The following is an 8,228-nucleotide window of genomic DNA, read 5'->3' on the forward strand; positions in this document are numbered from 1 at the left end:
GGCCTGAGACACTCGCCAAGCCTCCCCTCTGTTACTGCACACCGTGTGTGATGGCTCAGAGCAGGCGGAGGGCAGAGGGCCAGCACTGGGCCTGGAGGCAGTGGACAGCTGCAGTGACACTGCACTGCTGGTGAGGAGCTCTGTGGCCTCCACGGGGGACCCTGCAGTGTCCCCAGGCATCCTGCTGGCCCGGCTCCCGTATGCAGAGGCTGCAGCAAAGTGACATGGCTCTGGTCCCAAGCCATCTAGAGGGAGAATAATTTGCTGGATTAAAAATGCAGTCCTGGAGCATTTCCCTCCTGGGGGGGTACAAGGGCAGAGAAGGCTGGGAAAGGGCCAGGGGTGGGGAGCTCTGGGCCGCTCGCCAGGCCTGGGGACCCGCAGCCTTGGACCACTGTGGGGAAAGGGTGGGGCCTTCGCCTTGTTGTCTCCAACATTGCAGGAGCTTGGGGAGCTGGTGGAATCAGGGCTCAGCCCTCGGTTCCCCCCAAAATACCTACTGTCATCATCGTCATCCCGTCATCTCAGTCATTATTACTCCCTGCGATTTACAAAAAAGTAGCCCATTTGATTGAGGGAGGCAAGACACACCATTATTATTCCCATGAGAACTGAGGTTTCCTCCCTTGCCTGGGCCCAGCCACTGGATCCCTTGTGCTTCATCGAGTCTTGGGATGGTGGGAAGACAGCTCTCCAGCACCTGCCTGAGAGTAATTCACGCCCGGTGGAAGCTGTGCTGATGGGAACAGGAAGGCATTGCTATCGTGTTGGTCTCTGACGGGTAGAAAATCTCCCCAGCGGTGCTGAGATGGAGGCGAGGAGCATCCTGCAATGAAGAAACTGGAGCCCAGTACCTAAGATACCAGGTGGCTGCCTCGGGATTCGTGTCCAGTAGCCGTTCTCCCCTCTTTCTTACTAGCGGAATTGTGGGTCTGGTTCAGGATGACACCGTGTTCAGCTTAAAATACACCTTTCCAGTTTCTCTTGCATCTATGGGTGGCCACACAACAGTTCTAGTTGATGAAATATAAACCAAAGTTGCTGGGGCAGGGGTTGTCTTCCATAAATGCTTGTTATAGGAGAGTAGATTTATCTGTGCCTTAGGATGTATGTTTTCTCCCTATCCCTTTTCTCCCATCCCCTTTTCTTCCCACCCGGAATGCAGATGAGATGCCCATAGGCACAGCAGGTATTTTGTGACCATGAGAACAGTTTCACACTAAAGATGGCAGGTTGGGAAGCTTGAAGGAGACTGGGCTCTTGGTAACTTCCTTAGGTTCTTTGTCCCAGCTCTGGATTGCCTGCTTCCAAACTTTTTTTAAAACATAGGTGCAGTTACAGGCTACTGAATGAAATTCTGATATAACGGATTAGAGCTGTAGTTCTGTGGGTGGCCACATAACAGTTCTAGTTGAAGAAATATATTAGAATCACCCAGGGGGGCTTTAAAAAAAAAGGCCAACAACCAGAACACACCCAATACCATTATATCAAATGTCTGGAGATGGGGCCCAAGCATCAGTAGCTTTTTAAACACTCCAGGTAATTCCAATGTGCAGACAAAGAGTGAGATCCAAGGAATTCAAACAGTGCTTCTTAAACTTTAAGGTACAGAGGAATCAGTTGAGAATCTTGTTAAAATGTAGATTCTGGGATGTGGCCCGAGATTCTGCATTTCTAATAAGTTTCCAGGCAATGCTGATGCTTTAGGTCAGCAGGGGGTTAGAGACGTTGGCTAAAAACCATTACCATGGCCATCCCCACCTTTCTGTCTCCTCCTCCTTTTTACTCCTCGACTCTTCTCCTTCCTTCACGGCATACCACCACCATCCCAATTTATTGAGGCACTGGGCTTAGGGACTCATATTTCCCGTCTCTATCCTCCTGACAGCTCTTTAAGGTAACAAATCTTCTGAGCCCAAAGAGAATTAAGATTTGTCTGGGTATATCTGATGATGCCTTGGAGTTGATGGGTCCCTGGGCATCTATTTGCACAGCTGATTTGCATGAAGGCTGTGAGCTTTTTGTTTTGTGCTCAGGCTTGAGGAGGAGGGAAACAGTATGTGTGGGGTGGAGGGAGGGCAGGGGAGCTCTGGGGAGAGGCCATGGAGGAGGAGGCAGGGACAATGGGGGACCCCTGGTCCTTGATCTGACCTGCCACTCAGTCTGGCCTCTCGGGGGATCAGGGTGTTCTCCCCAATTCTAAGCTGAACACAAACGCCTGTGCCTTGAGACTGAAAGAGAACCTGCTGCCTGCTGGCTCCCTAAAGGGTTTGGGTGGTTTTGTTTTTTTCGTTTTGGAAACTATGGAAAGACAGCCGAAGCAGACATCTGTTGGGACATCTGCCCCCCTGAGCTTCCCCATCTCTGAGCAGTATCCCCATTCCTCAAGGGTAGGCCTAGGGAGCCTTGTGGGCTTGGTGCCTCTGCTTCTTTTCGGCTGTAGTTGGTCAACTAATCCAGAGGCAGCCAAACCACTGGTTTGCCTGAGCCGATCAGCATCTCTTGAGAAAACAGAAGTGAGAATCAGGTGCTTGTGGCTGGTCAGTCAGAGCACGTGGGGGCCCGGGGAGTCATCTTTGGCCCATAAGCTATGGAGGCATGAAAATGAGATCTACAGAAAGAGAGGCCTGAATGAGGGCACAGAACAGAGATGAGAGACTATGCAGCCAAGAGGGAGACGGAGGGAGTAGCTGCCTCTCTTCCTGGCCACTTGCCAGCTGCATCCTGGGCCCCTGGGAGGCCTGATGAAGTTCTAGGTGCTTCTACGTGGCTCATGGCAGACAAACTCTGTGGGACCCTCATCATCCCTGCAGCCTGGTCTTCACATCTGGATATAATCCTCTCCCCGCTTTAGTGTGGGCAGGACCTGCGACTTGCTCCTAATGGATAGAGCACGGCTAAGGAGACTGGATATTACTTCCATGTTACATTACATTCTATAAGATTCCATCTTGCTAGCAGGCTGGCAAGACCTCTCTGTCTCTCTGTCTCTCTGTCTCTCTCCCCCTAAGACTCTACTCCCCCTCTCCTCTCTCCCTCCCCTCTTCTCTTTCTAGCTGTCTCTGGAGAAGCAAGCAGCCACGGTGTGAAGCCCAAATGGCAGGGAATGGAGGGGAGCCTCTGGAAGCCGGGGGCAGCCTCCAGCCAACAGCCAGCAAGAAGACGGGGCTCTAAGTCCCACAGCTGAAAGGAAATGAATTCTGCCAAAACCCCGAATCACCTTGGAAGTGGCTCTTTCCCCAGCGGGAGCTGCAGAAGAGGACACAGCCTGCTCAGCACCGTGACTGCAGCCTGTCAAGACTCTCAAAAGAGGACCCAGCCAGGCTGGGCCAGACACCTGACCACAGAAGCCGAGATAAAATCAGCGTGCGTTGCTGAAAGCTGCCAAGTTTGCGGTGATCTGTTTCACAGCAATAGAAAACTAATATCCTGCTGTTCCTCTTCGGGTGCCTTTTATGCATGTGGGTTTCTGTGACTTGCAACCTAAATACTCTCTGCTGAGGTAAGCACACCCGACCGGGCTGGTGTTCTTCCGGAGCTGGTGCCCCATCCAGTCAAGCACCAGTGACTCAGAAAAATGGCTAGGGCTTCTGAAGCATTTAGCAGATGCTCAGTGGCGGGAGTTCTGACAGACAGTGGCAGTAACTGGTGAGCTGGGACTCTTTGGCTGTATTTGGGAACTGGAGACCACGAGAAATACTTGGGGTAAGGAAGGACAAGCACCGGCGTGGCAGGTGGGGGTGCTGAGCAAACAGAATTTGGGTATGTGGTTTCATCCGTTTTTATCCTGCTTAGGGTTCACGGGGCTCTTGAACAGGTCAATTTGTCTTTCATCAAATTCAGGGCACTATTATTTCTATCGATCCATCTTTGAGTTTACTGACTCTTTCCTTTGTCATCCCTATTCTGCTGTTACCTTCATCCAATGAATTTTTAAATTTCAGATATTTTATTTTTCCATTCTATATTTTCCATTTGAGTCTTTTTTATGGTTTCTATTTCTTTGCTGATAATCCCTATCTTTTCATTCATTATGAACATATTTTCTTTCGTATCATTGAGCATGTTTAGTAATAACTGCTTGGAACTCCTTGGGAGCTAATTTGAACCTCCAGGCCATAGAGGAGTCAGGTCCATTGCCTGGTTTTCCACTCAAGAACAGATTGATTTTTCTGAGTGTGTGTTTAAATGTATCAGGAGCTTTTGGATTGCATATTTGTAAATGTTATTTTGTGTAGACTCTAGATTCTGTTTCATTCCTCCAAAAAGAGTGCTTTTTAAAAAATTTTAACAGGCAACTGGTTGGACTCAAACTGAAATCCTGTCACTTGAGATCTCATTGAAATGAGGTGGCAGCTCAAATCTCAGCTCTGTTCTATCCTTAGCTGAGCTGCCTTGAGTTTGCTAACAGTGGGTGCTGCTGGGAATGGAGGGGTTCAGAAATCAGACCAAGACTTGGGCATAATTTATTTACAAAACTGGGGCTCCCCACCCCCTGATTCTCTTCTTTCATTGACTATCTCCTCACCTTCTAGAGGCTGTGATTGTCCCAAACTCTCTGGTGCTCAGCTGCCTGCAGCAACTCTAAGGCAATAAACTGGGGGAGGGGATGGGAATCCAACCAGTGACATTTCCTTCTTCCAGTGTCATCTCCTGCTAGAATCTGCCTGCATCTGGTAACTCTAGTGCTGTCAGGTAGATGATTTGTGTATTTTGTTCAGTCTGTAGTTGCTATTTGTGAGAGGGATGGTTATGATAGGCGCTTACTCAGCCATTCTCAGAAGAGGAATCTGATTTCATTTGTGCTTACTGGGTGGTGAGCCTGAGGACACATGGGAGACAAAATACGATTAAGCCCTCTTTACTGATGAGAAAACTGAGGCCGCATGGGTCCATCTGGCTTAAAACTCACTCCACTCCACTCCCTCCAAGTCCACTTGGGTGGGGCAGAAGTGAGAGCCCCCATGCCCACCCTGTGTGGCGATGGGGAAGTGCGGCAGGTGGGATGCCTCTAAATGCCCAATTCCCTTGGGGCCAAGGAGTTGTCCCGATGTGCTCACAGCCTCGCACACCACCCGTGGGAAGGCTTCTCTGGATCTCTTTGCTTCTCTCCTTTCCATCCCTCTTGAGAATTCCAGGCTGTGGAAATGGATGCTTGCCTGGCAAAGGGCAGAACTTTAGCAAGGCATTTGGGCCACCCCAGCAGATTTAGAAACCAAACAATGTCATGGGATGCTAGAAATCATCTCTGTCAACTCCCTCATTTTGGAGATGAGGACACCAAAGCCCAGAAAAGTGCAATGACTTTTTGAAGTTTGCTCAGTCCTTTGTTGGCTGAGCTGGGACCAGCATTCAAATTTCTTAACTTCACATCCAACGTTTTCTGCCAGCAAACCTCTGCACACGTGTCGTCCTCTCTTTCTGGCCTGCCCAGACCTCTACGAAATACACCACAATGATGCCTTTTGCCTCTGATGAGGGGGTGGGGGTGGAGGGGCATGGATCCACTGAAAGCAGTGGTCCACCTTAATTTCCATTCTGGATTCATGACAACCTGACACACACACGTAAAGCCCAAGTAAACCCCAATAGGCACCTCATCCCACCCCAATGCACAGATGCTGACGGATTCCAGATGAGGTGTTTACTGAATGGCCTTTCCCCCTTCGCCACTCAGTCAGACAGAGGTTTTGCACCCACCATAAATGCGAAAGGCGTACTCGATCTTCAGGCTGGGGCAGGCCTGCTCACTGAAGACCGACGCCATGCCCAGCAAATCTTCAAAGGAGAACACGTCGTTGTGGGAGAACACTCTGCAGATCCGGTCTCTGAAAGGGTTAACCTGTGGTGGGGAGGAGGGGGCGGGAGGGGCCGGTCAGCCCCCCTGGGCCTCTGTCTATCAGAAGAAGCCCATCCCTAGCTGGAGAAGAAAACAGTAGCAACAACGTATACATCCCAGTAGACAGCTGGCTCCGTGAGCCCGGACCCTGTGAGGGGCCACAGCAGGGACGAGGCCCGGGCTAGCGTCACGGTCTGTCACTTATGACATCTCCTCCCACACTCACATCCCAAAGACTCGCTTTTTGGCATGCAATTCTTTTTTTTATTTGTTATTGCTTTTTCTCCACTTTATGTAGAAAACTTGGGAAATTCAAAAAAATAGTATAAAGAATGGGATCAAAACAGGTTGCGATCCACTTCCCAGGGTTGCCCGCTGTCGACACACTGATGTAGAAGTCACACAGGCCTGGGTTTGGGTCCTGGCCATTCACCAGTGGGTGACCCAAGCCCTCTCGTAATTACAGCTACCTAATAGGGTTTTCGAGACTTGAGCAGGATGGGTTTTAAATCTGTAAATGTGATCTTAGCGACCACGGCTTCCCTAAACTGGGCCTGGCCAAGGTTATATACAGCAGGAGAGGGTCCTTCTGACGCTGGGGCCCATGGCCCTGAATGCATCTCCCGTCTCTGGGAACCCCCCAGCTGCCTCTGTCGATTCAGGTGCACAACGTCAAGGCTGCCCCCCACCCCAATATGGCTTGGGCAGGTGGGTGGGCTAAGGGGTGGAGGCAGGGGACTAATCTCTCGAGAGTTCGAGGGGAACTGCACAGAACAAGCTCAGAAATCTTTAAAAGCAGCAAGTTCATTTCTGCCCCCTCCGCTCCCCACTTTTTATGCCCCGAACCCATTCCCATCTGCCTGGACTCCTCCCCGCCAGGTACCTGGCAGCCCAGCACTTGCCTCTTGGCAGACCTCATTGGATTTATTGTTCCAGAATGACCCTGGGACCTCACTCGTGCCAACCCAAAACCCCTTTTGTTAGATGCACTTGGCTAAGAAAGCTGTTTGATTTCATAGATTCTCACAGCAGATGTGAATGGCCAATAGCTCTTCAATCTTCTAAATTTCTAATTAGTTGACGCAAATCTCTATTTGGTTTTTCTAGCTCCCCACTCACTGATAGGGCACCTTTTCCAGGCTCCAGGCTTCATGCCCAGGGGTTCCTTCTGGCTCCTCTGCCTCTGACAGGCCGAGGCCCCCCTCACCCACTTTGTGGGTATTTGAGCCCCAAACCCAGCCCCTGGGGCCTGTTTGCCTGTCCATCACTCCTTGGGCCGGCCGCCTTTGCATCAGCTCCTACTTAACGTTCTGGTTTTGATTCTCTCTCATTTTTAACACATGAAAATTCCTCTTTAATTCTTTCAAACTCAGCAACATTTAAAAATATATGGTTTTATTTCATTTGGCATTTGTATGCAGTTGAGGTGGGAGAGGGGATGTTCTGTGACATTCTGTGGTCATGTGGTTCTGAAACACTAGCTAGTGTATGAGTCACCTGGGGTTCTTGTTAAAACCATGCATTCTAGCTCCCTCCCTCAGGATTTCTGGTTTAGAAGATCCAGGGCAGAGCCCAGGCTTCTCATTGTAATAAGACCCCCAGATGACCAGGTTGTAAATGCGACGTCCAGGAGACTCCAGGCTGCCCTGCTGGAACCTCCAGGCAAGCTCCTGCTCCATCTGGCTCCTCCATCCTTTCGTCGCAACACCCCCGAAAAATACGTGGTTTGACGGCCTCGATTACTGCTGATGAGGGTTGTCTACTGTTCTGTGTCCCAGGCTGTGTGTGCCCAGCGAAACGGCGTCATTGATTCCATCACCGTTTTAACTCAATTAACTCTCACAAATGGAAATGTGGCTTAACAAGATTCCTGCAAGGAAGCCGCAGTGGAAGATGAGGCTTATAATGCAAATGCAAGTGAACAGCAAGAAAATGTCAAAGCTGATACCTCTCCTACTCAAAATACGAGTTCTTCTCTACGAGGCAGAAACTGTAAGAATCCAGTTAGACATAATGAGAAGTCTCTGCGTTAGTTTTTCTTTCCTGGGCTCAGACAGGTGATGGAAGGTCGATAAGCTCACCTGTTAGGTACACATCCAAGCAGGAAATGAGTTACCCATCTTCCTTTCTTCAGGGCTCTCCCCCATTACTTGGCTTTGCTGGCAGAGACAGGGGGGAGGTGGGTGCCAGGAAGCCGTGACACCCCTCCTTAGGTGCACACCACATGATTTTGCTATCTACACACACATACACAGTTTGTCTCACACAGATTGGGAAGGGGCAGTTGACTCGTGGCTGGTAGCAAGAACTGTACGTAGAACACAACATGGCAGCCACGGATACTGCCGACAGGCAGAGAGAAACTTACTGAAGATACAGAGAAACA

This window comes from Choloepus didactylus, chromosome 20 (assembly GCF_015220235.1).
Source record: "Choloepus didactylus isolate mChoDid1 chromosome 20, mChoDid1.pri, whole genome shotgun sequence".
NCBI classification, from domain to species: domain Eukaryota; kingdom Metazoa; phylum Chordata; class Mammalia; order Pilosa; family Megalonychidae; genus Choloepus; species Choloepus didactylus.